Source organism: Camelus dromedarius, chromosome 20 (assembly GCF_036321535.1).
Source record: "Camelus dromedarius isolate mCamDro1 chromosome 20, mCamDro1.pat, whole genome shotgun sequence".
Lineage (NCBI taxonomy): Eukaryota > Metazoa > Chordata > Mammalia > Artiodactyla > Camelidae > Camelus > Camelus dromedarius.
This window is the reverse complement of record NC_087455.1, coordinates 14335327-14360194: the sequence shown is the minus strand read 5'-3', so window position 1 is coordinate 14360194 and position 24868 is coordinate 14335327.

The window sequence follows — 24868 nt, the reverse complement described above, 5'->3', positions numbered from 1 at the left end:
CTTTATGGTGATGTTTTGGTACAGACTGGCACCCAGCAATGGCCAATATATAGCAACCTTTGGCTTGACCAACCGACTCTAACCAACTATTACTCATTTGGTTATATGTACATAAGAGAAGAGAGGAAGATTTAAACGCTCAGGAAAATACATGCAAGTGTATCATGAGAAAAAAATAGTGTTAAAAGCAGGGACTTTGTGACCAAGCTAGCACTTGGAGTTAATCACAGATCTAGTATTATTAAAGTTTGACCATAGAAATCTACACAAATCTGAGCCTTAATTTACTCATCTGTAAAATGATGTCATTAATCCCTATCCATAAAATTCTTATAAAAAGTAATTATTAAATGTCATGTCCAAATAAAATTAATTTCCATGACAATTAGATATTTACCATCTTTCACCTCTTACTCCATTGTTTTCTTCATAGCAATTTGAATTCATAATTCTATACATACACATATATGTATGTACATATGCATGTTTGCAAACTTGATAATTTCTTTGCTTTCTTGATTATTATCTTCCATTAAAATACTTCTATTGAAAGTTTATTTTGATTTTGCTCATCCCTCTATTCCCAGTACTACATATATTATCAATATTTTGCAAATCTTTGTGTAATATATTAATTCATAACATATAAGCAGCATGTAGTACTATCACCACAGTGTAAGTCATATAAGTAGTAATAATTATGAACTCTCCAACAAAGGGTAAGCTATGAGTAATCATGTTTCAGGGTTGTTATAGTAAAATTTTCTGCCCTAAATTAAGTTTAGGTTCATTGAATAAAATTATGTAGGCTTCTGACCATGAGTTAATCACCGCTGATAAGCAAATGGAGAGCTAGCCAAAACTCCCAAAACAAGTTCATATCTGCCACGACGAGGAGATATGAAGACAAAATAACCATTAAGTCATTCCCCGACTTAGCTACTGATTGGGACACTCAACTTTTACATTTGACAATGGCTTCCCATTGCCTCCAGATTGAAAATTCAAGGGTTTCCAGCAAAACTTGGGAGAAAGGTTAAAGGAGCCATCAGAGAAATAACCAATAGGCAAAGAAGTAGAAATTCAGATACCCACCTTCATTCCCCCTCCCCTCAAAACAGTTCCCACCCCAACCACAGTCTTAAACCACCTACTTGCCAATAGAGAGGAAAGCTGGGAGAGGAACAATTGCTCAAGCCTGGGCAGAGAAGTCCAGGCTACAGATCAGTTTCTTGGTCCTTTGAGACTACCAGACAATGGGATACATTTACTGTTAATTCTCTCGTTTAATTCTCACAACAATCACTGAGGAAGAAGGAAAAAAAATGGCTCAGATAAGTAGACATTTGATCAGGGCAATAATGCTATTAGGTATCAGCACCAGCGTTAAAACTCAAGAAAATTCATTTCTCTTGATTTTTCACCTAAACAACCTCACACAGACAGTCTGACTTCTATGCCCCTTGACCCACCAAGTGCAGACTTCTAACAATCTGTGTGGGAAACTTCTTGAAAGGCTCACAGATGAGGAAAACTGGAGAGGTAGAGGCGAGTATGACTCATCCCTTCTCCAAACCATTCTGCCTACAAGAAGAATGATAGTGTGGGATTTAGAAACCACCTTTCTTCCCTGAGAGTGAAAAGAGCCATGGTATTGTTCAGACAAGACAAAAAAAAAAAAAAAAAAAAATCAGGGATCTCTGGCTTCGTGGTTTGGTCCATATTTTTGTTTTCTAATTGTCATAATCACTCTTTTTGTCAAATGGTATTTGATAACTCATATCTTTCAAGGTGTTTCTTAAGGGAGCCAGGTTATTTCAAAACTGAAGAAAGGTAAGTAAAACAAGCAAACAAATTTTGTCTACATAACCTTGGTCCTGTTCATAAATTGATGTGTTTCCCTGTAACTATTCAGCCATTTTGTCTCATCTTCAGAGGACAGACTAGGAGAGCAGAGGGGCCAAGAAACAAAATGGAAGGATTAAGCCTTGACTCCGGAACTCAAATCTGTCCAAGGCAGCACTGAATTTAACTTACCTACATGATTCCTTTCTCTCGTGCATCAGCAGTAACTTCCTCCTCCTCACCTGCCACATCCAGTCAATCGTGAAGCTTTGTTGATACCACTTCCTTTGTATCTCCTGAATCTGCCCACTTGTGTTTTGTAGTCCTTGCCCACAGTTCAGAACACCATCCTCCCCTCCAGGGATCATCATGGTAATTTCCTAAGTATTTCCCTTGCTTTAAATCTCCTTACTTTGTTTTTTTTTTTTTTAACATTTATTTATTGAGTTATAGTCATTTTACAACGTTGTGTCAATTTCCAGTGTAGAGCACAATTTTTCAGTTATACATGAACATACATATATTCATTGTCACAATCTTTTTTGCTGTGAACTACCATAAGATCTTGTATATATTTCCCTGTGCTATACAGTATAATCTTGTTTATCTATTCTACATATGCCTGTCAGTACCTACAAATTTTGAACTCCCAGTCTGTCCCTTTCCACCCCCTCCCCCTTGGCAACCACAAGTTTGTATTCTATGCCTATGTGTCTGTTTCTGTTTTGTATTTATGTTCTTTTTTTTTTTTTTTTTTTTTTAGATTCCACATATGAGCGATCTCATATGGTATTTTTCTTTCTGTTTCTGGCTTACTTCACTTAGAAAGACATCGACAGATGACTGGATAGAGAAGATGTGGTATATTTATACAATGGAATACTATTCAGCCATAAAAAAACAACAACATAATGCCATTTGCAGCAACATGGATGTTCCTGGAGAATGTCATTCTAAATCTCCTTACTTTAAATCTCACTACTCTTTCCTTTCCCATCTATTCTCCAATCAGCAGCCAAAATGTAAATCTGATCCTACATTTCTCACCATTCTCGTCCTTAAAATCCTTCAGTAGTTTACATTTATCTCTGAAATTAAATGGGGGGGGTGGGAGGATTATTCAAATAAGTATTTGTAATAGGAATAAATCAATTATGCAAGTTTCAAATGCTTGTTACTTTCCCTGACCCTACACTTCCACTACTAAAATAGAAGGGCCTTTGAGATCCTCTACCTATCTTGAAAACTACTGATCTCACATTTTTTGTGATTTTAATGGTAGAAACAGGGATGACAGGTTAAGGGTTTATTCTGGAATGAACAGAGTAACTACCTGGAGTAGGAGGGGGGTAAGAACGAAAGGAAGAAAAAAGGGAATGTAAAGCTTAGAGAAAAGCATATTTCAGGAAGTCTGAAGTCAGAGATTAGACTCACGATGGGGGGACACTACTGTGTTTATAGAAAGTTGGGAAACATGAAGTAAAGAATTTTGCTTTGCATTATGAGTACAACCCTCACTATTGGTGTTTTTAATCATATAAGGTATAGTGAAGATTCATACTGTATTTCATTATTTTTAATTGTAGGACTGATGTATCTTTGAATGCCACACTAAGAAAATTCTATCCCACTCGTTGACTATGAAGTTTGGATTAAGCCTCAATAGAACTGGCTGTGGTTATTACTAAAATTCATCAAGACTGTCACCTACTCTACATGCTATAATCATTTGTTGCACCAGAGCTTATTTTCTCAGTCTCATCTCCCAGGGCCACAAAAGACCCTGCCACAAGGTACTCGTTTATTTCCTTAGCAGCCTGATAACCACAGTAACTGCTGGAGAGAAACTAGGGCCAAGACTAATGTGGAAAAGCACATTCTTTTAACCACTTCCACATGAGGGTCATTGTCATTCCAAACCATCTCAGTTGTCAGAAGACTTAGAATAAAGAGGTGTATATGACATTCATTATGACCTTCCCAGTCTGTTTAACAGCATCAATGTCCTGAGGAAAATAATTTATACTCCTACTACTCATCCACACACAGACCTGTGCACTCATGAACCATGTTAGCTAGGTAGATAGATGATGATGATATAGATGGATGGATGGATGGATGGATAACAGAGATAGATGGTAGAATAAGTGTACATAAAGACAGAATCCAGATTTTTCTACCAGGAGCCTGATTTTGTATAATTGTATCAATTTTAATAACTGTGCTATTACATAATAATAAACATTAATGAGAGAAAAATATTATTTAAAGTTTATAACATTGTATCTATCTTTATACATGTATATACACAAGTCAGAAGAAAGCCATTGTCAGAAGACCTGGCCTGGAGTTATATTCAAAACATTGTGGCCATAAGCAGCATTAAGCCTACAGAATTTCAATATGAAGTCAGTGACCTCTCTAGATCAGGACTGTTCTTCATGTCCCCTTCACCAGCGGGGAGCTAAGTGGTTAGGAACACTCTCAGTAAGGTCAGAACTGGGCTGACCTCCAATTTGGCTATCACTAGCTCTAACCTTGGGCAATTTAACTCTCCTCGCTAAGCCTCATTAAACAAGTCTACAATAACAGAAATAATAAAATCTACCTCCTAAAGTCTTTGTGAGAATTAAATAATGAAACTCAAGCTAAAGCATTTGCTGAATACCTAACACAGGGAAATAAATGTTAGTATTATTAAAACAATTATTAATGTCCTCAAAGGCCACGCATGAGGTAAAGAGGCAAAAGAAAGGAGATCTTTGATGCTTGCCAGGGACTTGATATGAAAACTGATAGCTTAGGACAGTACAGCCTCTGTGTGAACAAGAGCACCACTGTGTCCTTTTCTTTCCTCTCATTTTTCCTCATATCCCAATTCAGACTTTTTTTTTTATTCCCACATTGTTTTCCGATCTCATTGCAAATGTAAATAATTGTGGAATTTAACATTTCACATCACTTTAGGGTTTATCAATACTGAAGTCTTTGCTGGTTCTCTCGCACTGAAAGTTTTCTTTATTTTACCATTTCCTTTAATCTTCACACTTTCTCCATCACTCCTTCATTCATTATATTTCCTTCTGTAAAATTCTCATTATTAGGCCCTTTAAAGAAGAAATTTGTTGGAGGGGAGACAGTGCCTGTCTATTCACTCTGAGTAGCTTTAAAAATATACATTCTCAATTCAGGAAACTTCCACATATGCTGCTTAGAATACATGTTTGCTAGATTTTCACTTTTTAAAACTATTATTGTAACCTTCTGGCTTTTCCGTAACTTATCTGCTGATTTTAAAATTGCTGATTTTAAATTCTTATCACTCACATTTTTCTATTTTCTTTGCTCTTTGTGAATTTTATTTTAAACTCAAGTTATTATAAAATCAATTCCAACAGGCAGATGTATTAGCAACACATCTGGCTTAAAAATAAACCAAAAACCTCTGATGCAGCTTCTTTCCATGTTCCAATACAATACTCATAAATACAGAAAGATAAAAATCTGCAGTAGCACTCAGGATGTCAAACTACTCTAGAATTTGGAGGAAATTCCCACTGGTTACATGTACATGTGAAATATAAATGAACCTGCACTCATGCTGTGTCTATCAGAGTCCTCTTATGCCCTGTTTCTCAATCCCTTCAACCCTTTTCTACTCCGGTGTTGCTATGGCAACCGATCCCGGGCAGATGGAACCCAACAGCACCTCACCTCAGCTGCACTGAATATTCATGCTTTCTGCCAGTACAGTTCTACTGCTGCCATTAAGCCACTCCTGCAGGAAACTGTACAGCCATTCAGGCACTTTGGCAAACCCACAAGAGTGAGAAAGTTACCCCATGAAGCCACATCTAACCAGTGAGGAATGGACACAAGTGGACAAATCCTTTCCTGTGTCTCAGGCAGCCCCAGTGGTCCACTGCAGTAACCAGTTCAACAGCAGACCCTCAGAGTGACACTGCTTTCTCCCCTGTCGCACTCTTCTCAGTTCCTTAAGAGGAATAAACACATTTGAAACTAGAATAAAGCATAATGGTAAAAAAAAAAAAAAAGTGATATAAGACATAATCCAGGAAGCAGCTTTTCAAAACAGAAAGAAAAAGACTTTCTCCCATTTTTCCTTTGAGTCTTTACTAACGGTAGCAGTCCTTGGCTTCATAAAACTGAGTGACATATTGTCTCCCCATTTTACCTTCCTATACCCTGTCCTCCTCCTCTTATTCTAAAAATCCCACCGTCACCACAATGCCTATTGCTAAAAAAAGGGAGTCAATGAAAAATAAGATTTTAGCCAACACAATAAATAGATGTGATAGTTCTTGCATGTCTGAATCTAAGTATTAAGCAACACAGGTAAATAAGAGAACAGTGATACACAGGAGACAAATTTTAAAACACAAACTCCTTAAGGTATTGTTCTTCACATTATTTTATGATTTCATGAAAGAGAGGTGTGGGCTGCGTATCATAGAGCATGCACATCACAGAGATATAAGAGAGGAAACACAATGAATCCCTGATCTGTAGAGGGAACGGGGGGGGGGGGGGGGGTGAGGGCAGTGAAGCAAGCACAGAGCACAGTGTTGAGTAGAAAGCAGATGAGTCATGCCCTGAAGCGAACACGTGCAAAACATTTCGCAGGCTTTCTTACAAAACTATAGAGCCCATCAGTATGGAGTCTTTCACCAGAATTCACACCTTTCAAAACTCATATAACGTCAGGTTTTTAAAAAAATGCATTTCCATACACATTGAAGAAATGTGTGTTGTGTCATATGTGTGTGTATTTCAAAAGGAGATGTATGTCCAAGTATCCAAGCTCCTGGCTCAAGGAACCATATGCTTTTGTGAAACTGGAAATCTCCTGGGGGGTTTCACCGTAATGTTTTGGGAGAGTCCTGCCCTCTCAGTTCATTCACTGTGTCTTTGTTTGTACTTACATCATTATCTCTTATTCTGCCTCTTTCCCTGTATCTACTTGTTTATTTCATCACCTCCCTCTCCATCTGTTTCTATGTCTAAATCTCTCTGTCGTCTGTCCCCCTACCCCTGCTCTTTTCTCTTTGTTGAATGGCTTCCCTCCCTGTCATACACCCACAAACTGGCTCAAAATCTAATTCCGAATATAATGACTTTATGTTGAGATAAATACAGGCATCTTCTCTCCCTTCTATCAACTCAATGTGAGGTTTCTTTCTTCTACATAAGGGGGTAAATTCCCATCTTAATCTTCATTTTTCAAATGCCAGGATGATAATTAGAAATCCCCTTTTTGCCAAACTACAATGTATTATAAACTACTTTGCAATTTATAGTACTTTTCTCACAGAATTGACATAAACTTCGCAGGAAATTTCTCTACTCCCCAAGGAACACCAACATTTTTTTCACTTCCAAGAAAGCAACGGCTTCTATGTAATCTGGTTATTTTACAGAACTGATAATAATCAAGATAGAGCTCAAAAATTTTGATTTATATTCTTTGATGTCCAACTAAAATGGTAAAATCTTACATCATTGTACAGTCTATACACAGACTTAAATACACATTATTATAGTAACACGATTGCCTCAGGAGGAGGAACTCTGGAACGAGCTTAGAAACCAAGGTAGATTCATCCACTTAAGTCCTGAACAGGGTCACAGTATGACGGTGGATCATGAAATGATCTCATGGATCAGTAAGGTTACTGGGATCATAATAACCATTAGGGTCATTTTGTGGAATAATCATCAGAAGAATTTAGGTTTTCCAAAGAGTAGATCACATTCACACTGCATCAACATGAAAATAGCTTCAGATCGTTTAACTGATTCCCCTCAAGGTCAAATTTGCTTTTTTCTTTAAACTACCTTGTCTCTTGATTATCAATGGGTCTTCTAAGCCTCTGTTAACTTCCTATGACTTCCAGGTCCCACGCTTCCTGGTGACCAATCCTACCAGGAAGTATGCGACCAGTGGTGGAAGTCCCACGAATGAAGAACACACTGACTTCCTCAGATGCTCATCCTTGCTGCACAATGGAAACCAACTAGTCACACATTGTAAAACAGCAGCAGTCAAACTGATGCATTGGCACCAAACAGACGAAAAGCACTCCCACATTTCAAGTCAATGGCTGCATATTTTGTACATGGCACTAACTGTTTACCATCTAGAGCATTATTGAGACTTTGATTACAGATAACTCACTTATGTGCCCTAACACCCGAAGGTTCCACACCTTCCCCATTAATGTCAAATCCAAAACCTACAGGTGATGCTGGTAGCTACGGGGGGGACAGAGGAAAAACGTGCCTGCCCACCAGCAAGTCAGTGAAAATTTAGTGAGTGTCTACCACTTACCTAACACTGTTAAAAAGCTTAGAGAATAACAAAAATGCATAAGTTATTTTCCCTTCCCAAAGTGATATTTTAAGCTTCCTGTACAGACAAGTCCTATATCCACCAAATTATTAAGAAATAAAAAATAAGACATGGTATAGAAAGAGATGATCAAATATTCCATGCACCCTCAGTGTGTACAAAGCCATTATTATTCTAAGTTCATAGGTGAGATAGTTGGGACAATTCAGATAACAAGAACTTGAGTTATAAAAAATAATTTTTAAATAGCAAACACTTATTGAGCATTTACTATATGCCAGGTATTTCACTATAGTTTAAACCCATTGTTCAATTTTCACAATAATCCATTTTGGTGGTTATTCCTGTTCCCAAGTTCATGTCACTAGTATGTGGTCGAGTCAAGATATATATCTGTTCTACCTGTCTCAGAAGATAATGTAAGCATTGTAACTTTTAGAATTAGATAGTACATTAAAAGTTGTACAATAGAGAAACATGTCTGAAATGGAATTCTGACAATGGGTATGCTGCATGTGTACATGTGCACATGCATGTATGTGTATTGAGTATTACCATCGAGTATTATGGTTAAATGGCAAGATAAATGATTGCCCAGAATTCTCTCATCTCCAAAGTACCAAGAAGCTCCTTTATCAGGAATCTTGGGTTCACTGGTCCCAAGAAACTTTAAAAATGTATGTGTTTCATGGTTCCCAACATTGAGTGTCTCAAGGCACAGATTGACGGTAACCCCGTAGCCCTGTCCCAAACTCCAGGGACAGTGAAACCACAAAATGTTTCTGGGTCATTCCTACTGTCAAGTTTTATTTTCACTCACAATTAAATCAATAGTAAAGAATGTTTGCTGGTATTTATTTGTAGCTTCAACCATCTGTTCTCAAAATAAAACAAAACAAAAAAAGCAAAAAGTCTCTTTGCTCTTCCGTGGTATTCTACTGATGCAACGTGTCTCTGTCCAGAAGAGCTATAAATAAATCATCTAGATGTTCTTCCATCCATGCTCTGAATTCCCACTGTCCTGCAGAGAAGACTCCCATCCTTCTCTAGCGAATGACCCTTATCTAGATCTGGCAAGCGCAATGGAAGTTTTAACCCACTCTCACACCCACCACAAGTAGAGCAGCCAATATCAGCCCTCACCAACTCACTAAATAATCAAGATTCACCTGCCACCTTCACAAATTAGCTAATGTCTAAAGGTGAAATGTTTCCATTTGAAAATATTAGGGAAATGAAGAGATGAAATGAAGAGGACTGAAAAGACTCAGATCGTGAATGTATGCTGTCAAATGTATGTTGATGACATAGAAAACATACCTGAAAACTTATAACCTTTGCTTTAAGAATAAAAACCTAGAATTAAGTAGCCAGTCACTTTGTGATTCAGGCAGCTGAACAGATTTATAATAGGATTTTTTTAAATTAAGTATCAGGAGTTGTTTGACCAAAAATGATTTTCACACCTGAGATGGGGAAGCAAAGCAAAATTCTCTTCCAAAGTACACATGACAAAATGAAGAAAATGTATCAGACTCCCAATCACAAAGGCTGAGAGCTGATTAGACAATCTAACCCTGTGCCTTCAGGCAGGGCTGCAGCAAACCTGTATGATGTCAAACCATTTAGGGAAATATTGAAAATACAGTTATCAGGGGTTTTTTCTACTTGACATCAATCATCTATGTGTTTTGAAAATTCACTCCCATTTTATTTTCCATCTCAAGCATATTTCTTTTTTTCCTATTAGCACCCTTTTCCAATCATTTCAATGGTAGGTGTCTAGATTCACTGCAACTTTAACATAAGAATTCTGCTAAGGAGAAATTCTTATTAAAGTTTTTAAGGTAAAATTCATTTCCAAGGTCTTCATATATACAAATGTTTGGCAGCATCTAAGCAAGAAACCTCAGACTATTTGCCTGCATTTTCCCCTCAATAACATATCCCTTAATTTACCCCCTCAAAGAAAGGTCATGTGTCAAAATCTGAGACCCAAACATTTCAAGTTATCTCAGAGCCTGAGGTCAGAATGATCTTTTCCTTAGGCAAAAGGAATACATACATCCTTTGAGAACAGGGGCTTATCAAGTAATTTCTCTTCATTCAGAATCTTATAGAACCCCAGGTAGCTAAAAATTTGTATGAACAGAGAGCAGAACTGAAGAAAGAGAATGGCAGGCTCATGTTTTTACATTAAACAATATGAAATTATCTCAGAACTACAAATGTACATGAATTATTTCCATAATTTTAAAAGTAAAAAACATAGTCACAAAAAAAAAATAGCTTTCTTAAGGGATTTCCACTAGCTGTGATGATCATCAAGGAAAGCTGATTTTGTCATGCTGGCAGATCAAAGACAGTGGGTGTCCTGTGGAACCTCTTGAGATTGAAAGACCAAGGAAGAAAATCACACATAGTCTGGAGGCCCTGGGAAGCAGTGAGGTCAGAAGCTAAATCAGAGAACTCAAATTCAGGCTGAAAACCACATGAATGAGATTGCACCTCAAGTCCACTTGATGATAATAAGCAGAAATGGGACATCAACCCTGCCTTCTCAGACCCAGCCGGCAGTAGTCAGCTCCATCCTTTACCTATAGGCTCAACCCCATCCTGGTCTTGAATTCATCTCTATCAGGAGCATTCAGCTTGTGGATCTGAAATTTATAATGCTGTCCTTAGTGTGTATGTGTTAAGCTTGGGGAAACTCTGTGTCATTCCACATCCACTAAGCCATAACCTTCCTGTCATCCCTGTTCTTCCCTTATGTACTTGCCTTTCTGCCTCACTTCCTGTTTAGCCCTTCAATTCGCTGCCGAGAGTAGATTCTTACTCTGAAAGTCAATGGACTTGGCCCTCATTTCAATAACACACCTTGATCTTGTCAACCCTTCTCCATGGCAAGTTGAACTCTGTGGGAACCTGCTTTTGATTGCCTGTTCGTTCATCTAGAATATTCTGTCCCACCTGTGATACTATGTATGTAATCTAATTCTCTGCATGCCACCAATCATAATGTCACTGACCTCAATGTGCTACTTCACTCATGGTATTTTGGGAATACCTTACAAGCCAAATCCATACCAACATCATTTCCTTATTCTTGACCTTCTCCTTCCTATTTTGTTTCATCACCCACCTATGTAAATATGTAAAGAATTTATGTAACCAGAAGACCACAAAAGGAGATAGCAACAGGCACACAAAGAAAAATTTCTGATTTAAAATATCCAAATTTAATTTGTCTCATATTATATAAATACGATTATAGCCATTATCTTATAATAATTTTTAATAGAGTATAATCTGTAAAATGAATGAATCATTATTTCACACACCTGAAACTAATGTGATACAGTATATCAATGATAATTTAAAAATCATTCTCTTAAGATAAAATATTTAATGAATCTGATGATAGGATTAGAGTACAAGGACCAGCCATGTCATTAAGTCAGGATCTCTGGTTAGTCCCACTTGGTGCTGACAGCCACCCCATGCTTATTTACCAAAGACACAGAGCACCCAGAAGACTTGCAGCACGTCAATCCACGAGCAGCTGTGGGAGCTCAAAAGTCACTTCTTACCTGGAACGTGGCTCCGTATCTAAACGATGAAGGAGTAGTTCTGTACTGGGTCATTTACTCTCAGAATCACCTGAACTTGGACGTACATATGCTCCAAGATACTGTCTGATCATTTGCCTGTTTGCTTTCAGTTCTGCTTCTGCCATTCCTTTACTCTGGGGTTGACCACTGGAAGCTACATTTCCCAGGCCTCTTTGCCAGCTGCCTTGTGGTCAGGTTTGGCCAGTGGGAAACTCTGGTAAGAGTTTGGTGAGTAAGAAGAAGGAAGAAGCCATAGTATCATCCCCCGCCCTTGCAGCTTTATTGCTCCTAAAGCTGGATCTGGAAACACAGGTGGAAACTCAGGAATTGTCATCCTAATACTTGATTTAAAGTTCAGACGCAGGACCCATCCATAGAGTAGACAAGGTAGATCACAGTCAGCCTACATCTCATAAACATCCCTGGATGGCATCATTGAAAATACCATGTTGCTTCCATGGCTCTAACTCCTGCTGGCAGCCTTTGATTTTTTCATTCCCACTCCCAGGTAGGTGTAGGAATACCTACACCAAGGTTCTAGCTGCCTGGACAGTCCTAGGCTCTGGACAGTATTATTACCACCTCCTCTATCTGTCGTTACAGCCTTAGAGGAAAGTAGTGATCCCTGCTCCTGCTAATTCATCTCTGGGTGCCTCTCTTTGTGCTGTGTGATTTTTCACATATTATCTCATCAAGTTTCTTCTTTCAGAAACATTTAAATGGTTTGTTTTATTAACCAAACTGTGACAAATACCTTTCTCTGGAGACTTTTATTCAGGAGAACTTCAGTGGGATACTAGTTAAGAATCAGTGAATAAATAACCTCTATACACTCTGCTTGCTCTAAAAATTTATGAGTTACAGGAATTGCATAATCTCTTCTAGATCTGAAAGACTGATTATTAGCTAAGAGAAAATAGCTAAAAACTCAGTATAATTTAATGAACTTTATTATTATCATATAATATCCCATGTAGTTGGGGAGATACATAAAACTCAAAAAAAAAATACAGGAGAAAAAAATGCTACCACTGATTTAACTGTTTCCCTTAGAAAACAATCAGCATTGATGAAAGGAAGATTCTATATCTATACCAGCTTCCAATTTAAAACCCAGAGCCAGTTCACTTCATTGTCTGAGTCTAGTCCCCTTGCCCTTGACCCAGCTGTAAGAAAATCTGGGGAAAAATGCTACTGAGGCTTGTGCTGTGGCCCAGCATGTAATCTATCCTGGAGAATGTTCCGTGTACACTTGAAAAGACTATGTATTATGCTGCTTTCATACGGAATGCTCTATAAATATCAATTAAGCCCATCTGATCTAGTGTGTCATTTAAGGCCTGTGTTTCCTTATTGATTTTCTGTCTGGATAATCTCTCCAGTGATAGAAGTCAGGTGTTAAAAGTTCCCCACTATTATTGTACTACTGTCAAGTTCTTCTTTTCTGTCTGTTAATATTTCCCTTATATACTGAGGTGCTCCAAACCTAACCTTTAAGTTGCTCCAAACCTTAAAGCAACTAGAGAAAGAAGAACAAACAAAATCTAGTCAGTAGAAGAAAAACAAATCATAAAGATCAGAGCAGAAATAAATGAAATAGAGACTTAAAAAACAATAGGAAAGATCAATGAAACTAAAGCTGGTTCTTCAAAAAGATGAACAAAATTGATAAACCTTTATCCAGATTCATCAAGAAAAAAAAGTGGATAGGGCTCAAATCAATAAAATCAGAAATGAAAAAAGTTACAACCAACACCACAGAAATACAAAGCATTATAAGAGACTACTATGAGAAACTATACACCAATAAAATGAATAATCTAGAAGAAATGGACAAATTCTTAGAAAGGTACAATCTCCCGAGACTGAACCAGAAAGAAACAAAATATGAACAGACAAATATTACCAGTAATGAAGTTGAACCAGTAATTTAAAAACTCCCAGCAAACAGAACTCCAAGACCGATGGCTCCACAGGTGAATTCTACTAAACATTTATAGAGGAGTTAACACTTCTCCTTCTGAAACTATTCTAAAAAATTGCAGAGAAACACTTCCAAATTCATTCTATAAAGCCAGTATCACCCTGATTCCAAAACCAGACAACCAAACCAAAAAAAAAAAAAAAAAAAAAATACAGGCCAATATCACTGATGAACATAGATGCAAAAATCCTTAACAAAATACTAGGCAACAGAATCTAACAATACAATAAAAGGATCATAAACCATGATCAAGTGGTATTAAACCCAAGGATGAAAGGATTTTTCATTATCTGCAAATCAATTAATGTGATACACCACATTAACAAATTGAAGAATTAAAACCATATGATCATCTCAATGCAGATGCAGAAAAAGCTTTTGAAAATATTTAACATCCGTTGATGATTAAGAACTCTCCAGAAAGTGGGCACAGAAGAGACATACCTCAACATAATAAAGGCCATTTATGACAAACCCACAGGTAACATCATACTCAACAGTGAAAAACTGAAAGCATTTCCTCTAAAATCAAGAACAAGACAAGGATGCCCACTCTTGCCACTTTTATTCAACATAGTTTTGGAAGTCCTAGACACAGCAATCACTACAAAATTGATCAGATAAATTTCACCAATTATGTTTACCAGGCAAGTGTAGCCAGACTTTGGTATATCAGGCATATAGTATCTGAAGTGATCCCTGAGCTTCCATAGCTAGTTCCAATCAATTGGATGATGGAAGGCAGCCTTTCTTTTGTTCCCTCATGTCTTTAACATTTAAAAAACTTTATCTACAATAGAAAGTGGTGTTTTATCTTGTTTTTTAAATTACACATGAGGGTAATGTGATTTAGTGTTTGGTGATCTAAATACAACTTGAGTTTCAGTTTGATGCTGGAGTGCACTGTCTAGACTCCCCCACCAGGATAGAGGCATTCACCCCCTCCCCTATTTCTGTAAATACTGGTTATTGACAGCTCAGAGCTGAGCCCATCTCTAGGAACTGACCTAGAGACCACAGGGATTTATCTCACCCAACATCAGAACCCAACTCCAGACACAGCCCACATCCAATAACTGATTAGAGATAAATTCAAAGGTCCGGCTCCTTTGTTTCAGCTCAGGACAAGTCTGAAGGACCACCCAAGTTCCAGAGTTCCCAATGGATCAGCTGAGGTCATTTTTGCAACTGCATCACAGTTCAGTTTCTTTGCCTAATCTTCCTTTCTTCACTTTCCCACAGATGCTGAACCAAACAGAATTCCATAATAAAATTTCTACATGTAATTCTCCATATCAGAGTCTTTCTATGGACTTTGGTTAAAGATAGTCTCCTGTTGTAACTGCAGGCTCTATATATGCAGCTATAAATGGTGGGCCAGATGCTCAGGGGCTTTTTACAGTTTATGAACTCATGACCCACTTTACTCCATTGACTTGCCATGAAAATCATAAGTAGATAGAGCAAGGCTGTAACATACAAAACGTACCACAAACTATGCATTTTTAGGTTTGTATATTAGCAATAAGTCAAAAATCTTTCTATATAGCCTACACTTTAGTTAGCAAATATAAGTCTAGCACCAGAATTTTAAATTACTCTGTTTAAACAGGGTAACTACTGCCATACTTTGCCCACGTAGTCTCAGTTTACACTTGTTGTCTGGAAATAATTAATAGTGCCCCCTTTCATTCTCAAAAGGGTCCCAATTTGGACAATAAAAATTATGTGATCCCCTAGTTGTAAGAAATTCTCCTTACTTTACAAATTAATAAATGAGAGCACTGCATGGTATAGGTAAAGATGGACATAGAAAAATAAATGTGCAGTGACGTACAAATCACAGTATGGACCTAAGAAACATTGCCTTCCTCTCTACGAACATCAGCAAATAGAGAAGACAAAGCAGAGTAAAGTCAGCAAATACACAAATATTGAAGATTTATAGAGACACTTTGAGCCATGAGTTGGGGACCCCTGCATGCCACTGATACTGCTTTTATTATTAACTCATGTTTTTACCATTTCTTCTCCAGCAGAGAAACATCTCAGTTGCCTGTGATTTTAATAATAGCATTGGCAAGCTTTTATTTCAAGAGGAACTACACTACTTAAAAGCTATTAATGTGTCACCAGTATACCACAGTGACTTGTGAAGCTGTTCTCAAAATTTATGGGAGACATTGAATTCTTCCACAAAACTAGCTTTTGATTCTCTTGGCTTTACAATGATTGAGCCTTTCATGAAGCCAAATATTGAAATCAAACACAGGTGAATTTTATATCACTGAGGACAAAAAAAAATCACTACTCCACAAAACTGAATGCAGGTGACTATGCAATACGTGAAACCAGATAAAAATAAGGCAGTTATAACATTAAAATCCAGCCCAATTCTGATGTCCCAAAGAGTTTATTTTTGGCAAGTTGTAATACAAATCGTCCATTCACCCACTCCTTACAAGTCTTTAAAGAAAAAGGGAAAAATTCTCTCTCTGAAAGTTGACTCAATACTCTTAGTTTGACTACCTGATTAATTCTTAAAAGATGTAAAAATATATTTACCACAAGGTTCTGAGCTTTACTGATAGGGCTAACAACTGGCCCGGAAGACAGAGAAGCACCTGCTGGGGAAGAGGTAAATCAGGCAACAAAGTTGTCAGTTACCTCCATTCTTCCGCCTGATGCCCACAAAAGAACAGTGACTGTCCAGAGTCATGTAATATTGGGAAGCAAGTGGACAGATGGATTATATGGGCAGAAGAAGTGGGGAAAAGAAGGTTCATTCTTTGAATCAAAAAAAAAAAAAGACTCCAGAAAAGGGGGGGGGGGGGAAGAAATGTGCAAAGAGTTTGTAAAATGTCGTTTACTTTTTTACTCAAGGAAATCAGACCCCAAAACCTTTGGATTTTTGTTGGTTTTTTTTTTAAGATTCCACATGTAAGTGACATCCTATGATACTTGTCTTTCTCTGTCACAGACATAGAAAACAAGCTGTGGTTACCAAGGGGGAGGGAGGGGGAGGACAGATTGGAAGTTTGGAATTGACAGATACACATTACTATATGAGAAGTGGGTAAGTAGCAAGAACCGACTGTGTAGCACAGGGAACTATATTCAATTTCTTGTAATGAGCCATAATGGTAAAGAAACTGAAAAAAAAATAGGTATGTATTTATATGCATAACTGAATCACTTTGCTGTACACCTGAAACTAACATTGTAAATGGACTACACTGTAATAAAAAATAAGAATAACAATTTTTATAAAGGAAAAAATAATCCTTTGAAAGCTGTAAAGAAAGGAAGCTATGAGGCTCCATCTGAAGCCCCTCATTAGTGTCCAGCATCCAACACCATAATCACAAAAAAGGAACTATCCCCTTTTCCTCAAAAATTGAACCCAGGAAATGACACTAAGCATAGTTGGGCAGCAGTCAATAAGTGAAATGTCTCAAAGGATAAAAAGATCTGACTTTGTAACAATTTCCATGAGAGAGAACACATAGCCTGGAGAAAGAAGCCCCTGATATTTCAGACAGCAATGAAGCAGAGGAGAAAGCCTTCTCCAATCTTGATCTGGGGTTCAAGTATCTAAACATACATTTTCTGCTAAATAGCAAAGAAGTAGTTCAAGACACCATGGAGGGGGGGGAGAAATGGGCACATAATGGTTCATTCTTGAGGAAACTGGAGAAAGTGTTAGTAAGTACTGCAACCCAACAAGACTGATGTGTCCATTCAAGTCCACTTGGCATCAGCTCAGATTATTTCTCTGAACCTGTCCATTGCCAGAGACCACACACACTCTTCAGAAAGAAGAAAAGAATCTAAAAGTTCGGCAGGGGACTTTTTCCATCATCAAAGCTAGCTCCTAGTGGAGAATTAAGTCATCTTCTCGGAAGACCAGTAAGAATCTCACATAACTTCTCTTTTTCAAATAAATTTTAATGTTACTTTAGACGAAATTCACTATTTAATAGAAATAGCCATTTGACTTAGGGTTAGAAAACTTAGATATAAATCTAATGCCACTATTCATTTACTGTTGGGCTTTAAGATAAACTTTATTTTATTTTTTAAAATTTTTATTTATTTTATATTTGGGAGGGTAATTAGGTTACTTATTTATTTGAATGGAGGAGGTACTGGGGATTGAACCCAGGACCTCATGCATGCTGAGCATGGGCTCTACCACTGAGCTCTACCCTCCCCCTGAGATAAACTTTATGACATTGTATTTATCATATGCTAATAGGGAAAATAATCATAATAATGCAATGGCTAACTTTTTTTAATCACTTTCTATATACCAATTTTCTGTGTATCACTGTGCTAAGAGCTGTATGCATAGCCTCTTATTCAATTCTACAAGGTAAGTAGCATTATCATCCTCATTAGACATATGCCGAAACTCAGGCAGAGAATTAAGAAACCTACCCAAAGTCATATAAATAATAAGTGGATTGGCCAGGACTGAACACAAGTATATCTGACCGCCAAGTCATTTTCCTTGTCTAATCTGCTTATCTCACAGGTGTAAAAAGCAAACAGATGTGAAGGAGTAGCCAACCATCATTTCAAACATTAAATATTATCATTAATATATATAACCTGTAGTAAATAAAAATATTCTATTCAAATTAAGAACAAAAGAAGAAATTGCCTGGTATTTTGAGTACAGAGGACCAGGCTTTGGGTTTAATACATGGTGTGCATTATTTGCAGCCCTCATAATCTGTCTGATTCTTCACCATAGCTTATTTAATATCCAATGTATATAATATTCTGGAGTGGTAAAGCAAGAGAAGAGTCATGGGACTGCCCATTTTGACAATGGTAAGAGGAGATGTGAGGAAATGACATCAAAAGCAGCATATCCCATCTCTCCTTTACAAGGTTAGTATCAAGCATGAAAGTCTGTTTTTTTAGGTGGCAACAAAGTCTTCATACCCAAGAAATTGCTATTAGAAATGGCAAACGTCTTGTCACACTCTAGGAATAAAAATCCTCATTCATTTAATGCCATCTTCTCTAGATTAGCCAACCTCCACATCAGATAATTTCACAATTTTCTTCTCTGGATATTTTCATAATCTTTTGCCACACAGAGACCCAAGTCATGATCCACATAGAACATATACAACATTTTGAATTCCAAAGATGATACCAAGGGCTATGCTAACTTTTTTATAAATCAATGGAGAATTACTCTTACATCTATAATTTGTAAATCAAAATAATACCGAAGTTTCATATGTATAAAATGGGTATTATTTTGATATGTATGTATATACACACACATATAGATAGCTACTGGGGGAAGGGGCAGTGAGCTAAATAGATACTCACAAAGCTTCACAAGGCTAGAAAGCTTTGGAGTCCAACAATCAGAGTTGGAGAAACTTTTTGGACTATCCCAGGTTTTCAGTTGAATTCCAGAAAGGCTGCACTTTAATTTATTATTGTATTATTTAATTATTTTATTGTGGTGGTGACGGGGGGTAACTAAGTTTATCTATTTTTAGAGGAGGTCCTGGGGACTGAACCCATGACCTTGTGCATGCTAAGCATGCGCTCTACCACTTGAGCTATACCCTCCCCCCTAAACTTTAAAATGAGAGTTATTCTGGTTTTATAGAAAGGGCAACTGTAGACCTACCCCAGGAAAGCCTAAAAACCACCAATTTATTAGCAAATAAACTACATGCCAGTATAAAACACAAAATCTCTAAAGGAAAGTCCAGTCTTCCAATAATGCAGCAATTACAATATCTACCAGATAATTTTAAAACCACTTAGACATTGCAAAAGTTTAGGAAATTTGTTGTCATAATTTGGAGGGAGTAAAATCAATACTTATTTGACACAGGCGTTAGAATTGACAGACAAAAAATTTTAAATGCTATTATAAATATACTCAAAGATAAAAAACGAGAGATGTACGTAATAGATAAAGAGATGGAAAATCTCAGCAAGCAAATGAAACACATAAAGGAAAACCAAACAGAAATTCAAAGCCTAAAAAACAAGATATCTGGAATGAAAAATTTACTGACATCTTAATAGCAACAATGTGTACATAAAGATAATAGAAATTATACAATGTAAAACGCAGACTTTATTTTAAAATAAATCTCAGAAACAATATACTGAGCAAAATATTCAGATACAGAAGCATACTTACTGTGTGGTTCCATTTATATGAACATCTTAAAACAAGAATATGAATTATTAGTGATAGAAATCAGAAAAGTGCTTACCTCTGGTGGGGAGTAGACTGACAAGAGGAAGAGCCTAAGAAACTTTCTAGGGTGATATTAATGCTTTATATCTTAATAGGTGTGTTGGATATATGCAAATGTTTGTCAGAATTCACCAGAGTCTGTTCTCAAGGCCTCTGCATTCCACTGTGAAATTATTTTATCTGATAAAAATTACAAGGGAGTAATAAGACATGGAAGTGGTCACATAAAATAAATGGGTTTTGAAGAAGTAGAATTGGTCTTCTGCTTTGATCATTTCTGAGCAATATATACTTTAATGAAGAAACCTTATGTCCCCATTTGACAGAAGAAATGAGTCTAACACCAAACTCAATATACTGATAGGTGGCGCTCGCCTCAGAAGTAGTTGTGTAGTTTCCAGACAGGTAAGGGGTGAGTGTGGAGGGAAGTGAAGTACTAGCTTTGCAATTCCCATCTACTCCCCACTTGATGTCCCCATAAGCGTAACAGGGGATGTGGCATCAGACGGACACACAGATGGGAGACAAGCCCTGCAAATGCCCTGAGAGGAGCGAGCCAGGGTGAGATTCCTGTGACAACGCACCATCTAGTCAGCCAAGTTGCCCCCGAAAAGGCTCCTTTTGTGCAGTCAGCTCTATACAGCATGATTCATGATGCTCTCAACCTCGGATGCTAGCCTTCCATAATGATGTCTCAACTCTATGACTGTGTTATTGCCTAATGGGCCAGATTCTCATGGTCTGTAATAACTCTGGGGAAATCCAGGATGGAATGGTGCCCATGTTAGCACTGAATGCTGATAACTGCAAATACTTGTCCAAATGCCTGTGTCAATTTTAAGACTCCCAAGTAGCGTGGGTGGCCAGAAATACATTCTTCTGTGGCTGCTAAGCCAACTAACTACATGATTTCCCATTAAAAGTTATTCCCCTAGGGACCCTGCTTTGGACCCACCTAGACCTGCTACTGCAAATAAGGATAGCTGGTCCTGCCCACTGGGGACATGTTGCCAGCATCTGCAGAAATGCTACAGTATAGGATAGGGATTATTTGTTAGCACTAATCAGCTATAGCTTCCTAGTTTTGTTGCATCATTGACCATACCTGCAAAGTATGTCCAGGCTTAGAAAAAAGGAGATTGACTCACAGTGATTTCCAGGAGGTAAAGTGGTGAAGATAATGACAGTGTTCCATGTTACCTACACTCCACCTCTGTTCTATTAACAGAGCACAGGACCTGGCCATGAAGAGAGCTGAATTCTTGTCCTGAACCTAACACTAGCCAGCTCTGTGACACGGGAAAGGACTGTATCATTGTAGGTCTTTATTCTCAGGAATAAACAAAGGTGTTCAGAGATCAACAAAATAGCAGTGAATCTCTAAACACCCCTTCATCTGTATCACTCTGTGACCCCTCACCACTGCACGTCCCTCCTCCCAGGCAGGCTCGTGACTTCCTGCTTTGCTTTCACCCAGTAACACCCATTATATGCACAGAGGAACAAACTCAGACTCAAAAAGAGAGAGAAAAGAAACAAAACATTATAGTTTCTTATCAATTTCCATATCATTGAATTCATTCAATTTAAAATCAATCTATTTGGGTAATTCAACCAGTAGGTAGCAGCACTGGAACTGGAATGCAGATCTCTTCCTGGCTCATCTAAATGCTCTCTCCTCTATGAATATAATATTTCAAGTCTTCCAACTTCAAAGCCAATGTTCTTCCCATCCCTTGAACTGCATCAATTAGTTGGAAACCTAAAACAACTAGCCATACGTCTGGAGTGATCAGAAGCTAAGGAGCCACTGTGTAGGGATAAGGTAAGTGGGACTGAAGCACTGAAAGAATGGTCAGAACAGATGATCTTTAGGGCATAATCAAAGGCTGAAATGCTATCATTAGCTCAATGACAAAAATAAAGATGCTTTCTTTCCATTTGTCCAGGTGGATTTTTTTTTTTTAAGTTTTACAGCCCTTTGCTTTTATTCTCCCTCTCTGTCTCTGCACTTGATTTCCCTATAAGGCAGATTCAAGGACTCAGATGTGAAAAAGCCTGGATTAGCATAGCAAAGTCACTAGTATTGGCCATTCCTGGGAACGTACAAACAAATTGGGAAGATCTGGGGGCTTGCACCATCCCCTATTGCTCATAGCCACCATCTGCCTCAGGGCCCCTACCCTCCTGGGTACAGAAGAAATAGACTCATAGAATATTTTTATCCATATGACTGAAGGGTAAAGGAAGGGACATTTAAAAGTGCTTGTTGTCACAAGAGAACACACGAGGAAAGAGGGAATTGATACCAGAAGGACAATAATCAATCTCTTATTTAGTATTTCCCAAATACTAAGTGGTGCCATGTCCTTGGACAAAATTTCTATCACTACAATGAAGGATGGCTGGGACATTAGAATAGATTTTAACAGCCACTGCAAATTTGTGTTTATGTGCGTGGACACAAACATGGGCAAGGGGAATGTCTAGGGATGTCTGTGTTTTTCCCTCCAGACAAATACGTTACTAGATGGAAGCATTAATTGATTTGAAAAGATACAAACCAACTCTCTAAATAAGTGGCTATTTGCTAAACATCCCCTGTGATCATGAAAACAACAATTAAGCGTATTAGGTCTGAAAAAGAAAATGTCTTAAATCTGGGAAAGACACATTCAAGAAGAGGAGTAACTCAATCTCTTCCAGAAAAAATGTAAAAATGACAAGTCAGGATACCAACAAAGACTATTCTATAAGACCCATGGAAATGTCCAGATGTGTTAAGTAAGTCAGTTACCACTGAGCTATATGGTGGAAAGAGGTAAAATGTGCAAAAATATTTATTTCTTCCTTCATTTTTCCAGGCATAAATAAAGTCAAAGTCTAGACGATTCTGCATTTAAAGCTGACTTCCATTTTAACATGATTATAGATTCCGTCATCATACATGCCGGTTTTCAGAGACAAAGCCAGTCTTAAAACACTATGTTATGTTGAATGAACCATTACAGAAATTTCAGTACTTCAGCAAAATGTAACTGATCAAAGTAATACAGCAAACCTTTAAATGGAAATAAACCTACATCAAAAAAGATTAACAGCCCCCCAGAATGGAGATATACAGCTTCAAGAAGTATCTTTTATTCATAGACATGTGTTTCACAATGGGCACGCACACACACACACCACACACACACACAACAGCTATATTGTATATGTCTCTACAAATGTGCAAAGGCTGTACTTTTCTAATCATAAGATCTAAGCCATGCTAAGTATAATTATCCTCACAATGGTAACCACAATGACTGACTTAAAATTAAACTGTAACACTGCTGACCTTTTTAATAGTGCTATTGTATTTAGTTTAGCTCCAGTTTAAAATTTTAAATATGGTTCAAATTATTTGACTAGAAAGTCTCATTTTATCGTCCACATGAATACAAAAAGAAAGAGGGTGTATCATCAGTTAAGTCTTTTCCTTCTTCTTTGAAGAAGTACTATCCTTCTTCAAAGAAATGCAGATGCCCGCAGGGAATGTTTTTATACTTAATGCTACAGTGGAATGAACACTGCTCAGCGTGGGAAAATACTATCACACAATCACAGGCACGCAGCTAGCTGACAGCTCTACAACATCCAGAAGACAATTATTTCTAAAAGGTTTTTTTTTTTTTTTTCAAATGAAGCTTCAAGTAAGTAAAGAATTATTTAAGCATTATTATCTTAAAATGCAATGAGTTTCAGACCTTTGATTGCATCTTGATTTTAAAAAATTGGAGAGAGGAGAGGTGCCTAGAAAGATATTCAGGGCCCTAGAACAGAGAATTTTAAATACCATATAAATAAATGTATACTTAATACTTGCATTCATTCATCAGCAAAGATTTGTTGAGCACCTACTTGGCAGCAGGCACTATGCTAGGTCTTGGGGATATAGCCATGGATGTGTCCACTCCATTCCCGCTCTCACAAAGCTCACATTCTAGTAATGACACGCTCAGTGGGTTAAAGAGGAAATATTAAGTTTGAAAGTACAAAGGGTGAGTATAGATCATTTCTACCAGCAAATGAAAGCCATAAACATGTTTTTAGTATAAAAATAGAAGAGGTACATCACAGAATTTGGGAGTGATCATCACAACTATCTTCCCCACTACCAAATTCAGAAAGGGCTGAAAGAGACATAGGAGTCAGACAAACGGAAATGAGATTTTTCGCTTTATCATCAATAGATCTGTACTGGAGAAGGGGTTCAACCTGGCTCTTCTGCTAAATTTCCTAAGGTCCCTGAATCCATCGTATCTGGGATCATTACTGGGATAGCCCAGGCACAAGGGAGCTTGGGTTTGTGGAGTTAGCTCTCCCCAAATCACCACCTCCCCTGCACTCATCTGTGTGAAGACATCAAGCTTCAGTGATGAGGGACAGAGAGAAGTAGAAATGGCCACTAGATCTTTCTCTTGAAGTCAGACCACTGATCTATCCCAGGCAGGTTTATCTGGGAAAGGCAGGAGAATGATGGGCTGCCTCTGCAGGCAGACAAATGAGGAAAGACAGAGAAACTAAAGGAAGCTGAGGCTTTTTCCCAGTCTCACAAATCAGCTATTATTGTTGTTCCCCTGGTAAGGAGAGAGAATTGGAAAGGGAGATAGACTAAAAGATTCCTTTACCAAAAGTTTCCACGTAGAAAAGAAGACAGAGGAATAAGCTCTCATCTTCTTGAAAAAAAAAAAAAATGAGCTGACCATGGAGCATGTGACTAAATTTAATGTGGAAAAACAATTTTTTGAGAAAAAGACATTTTAAAA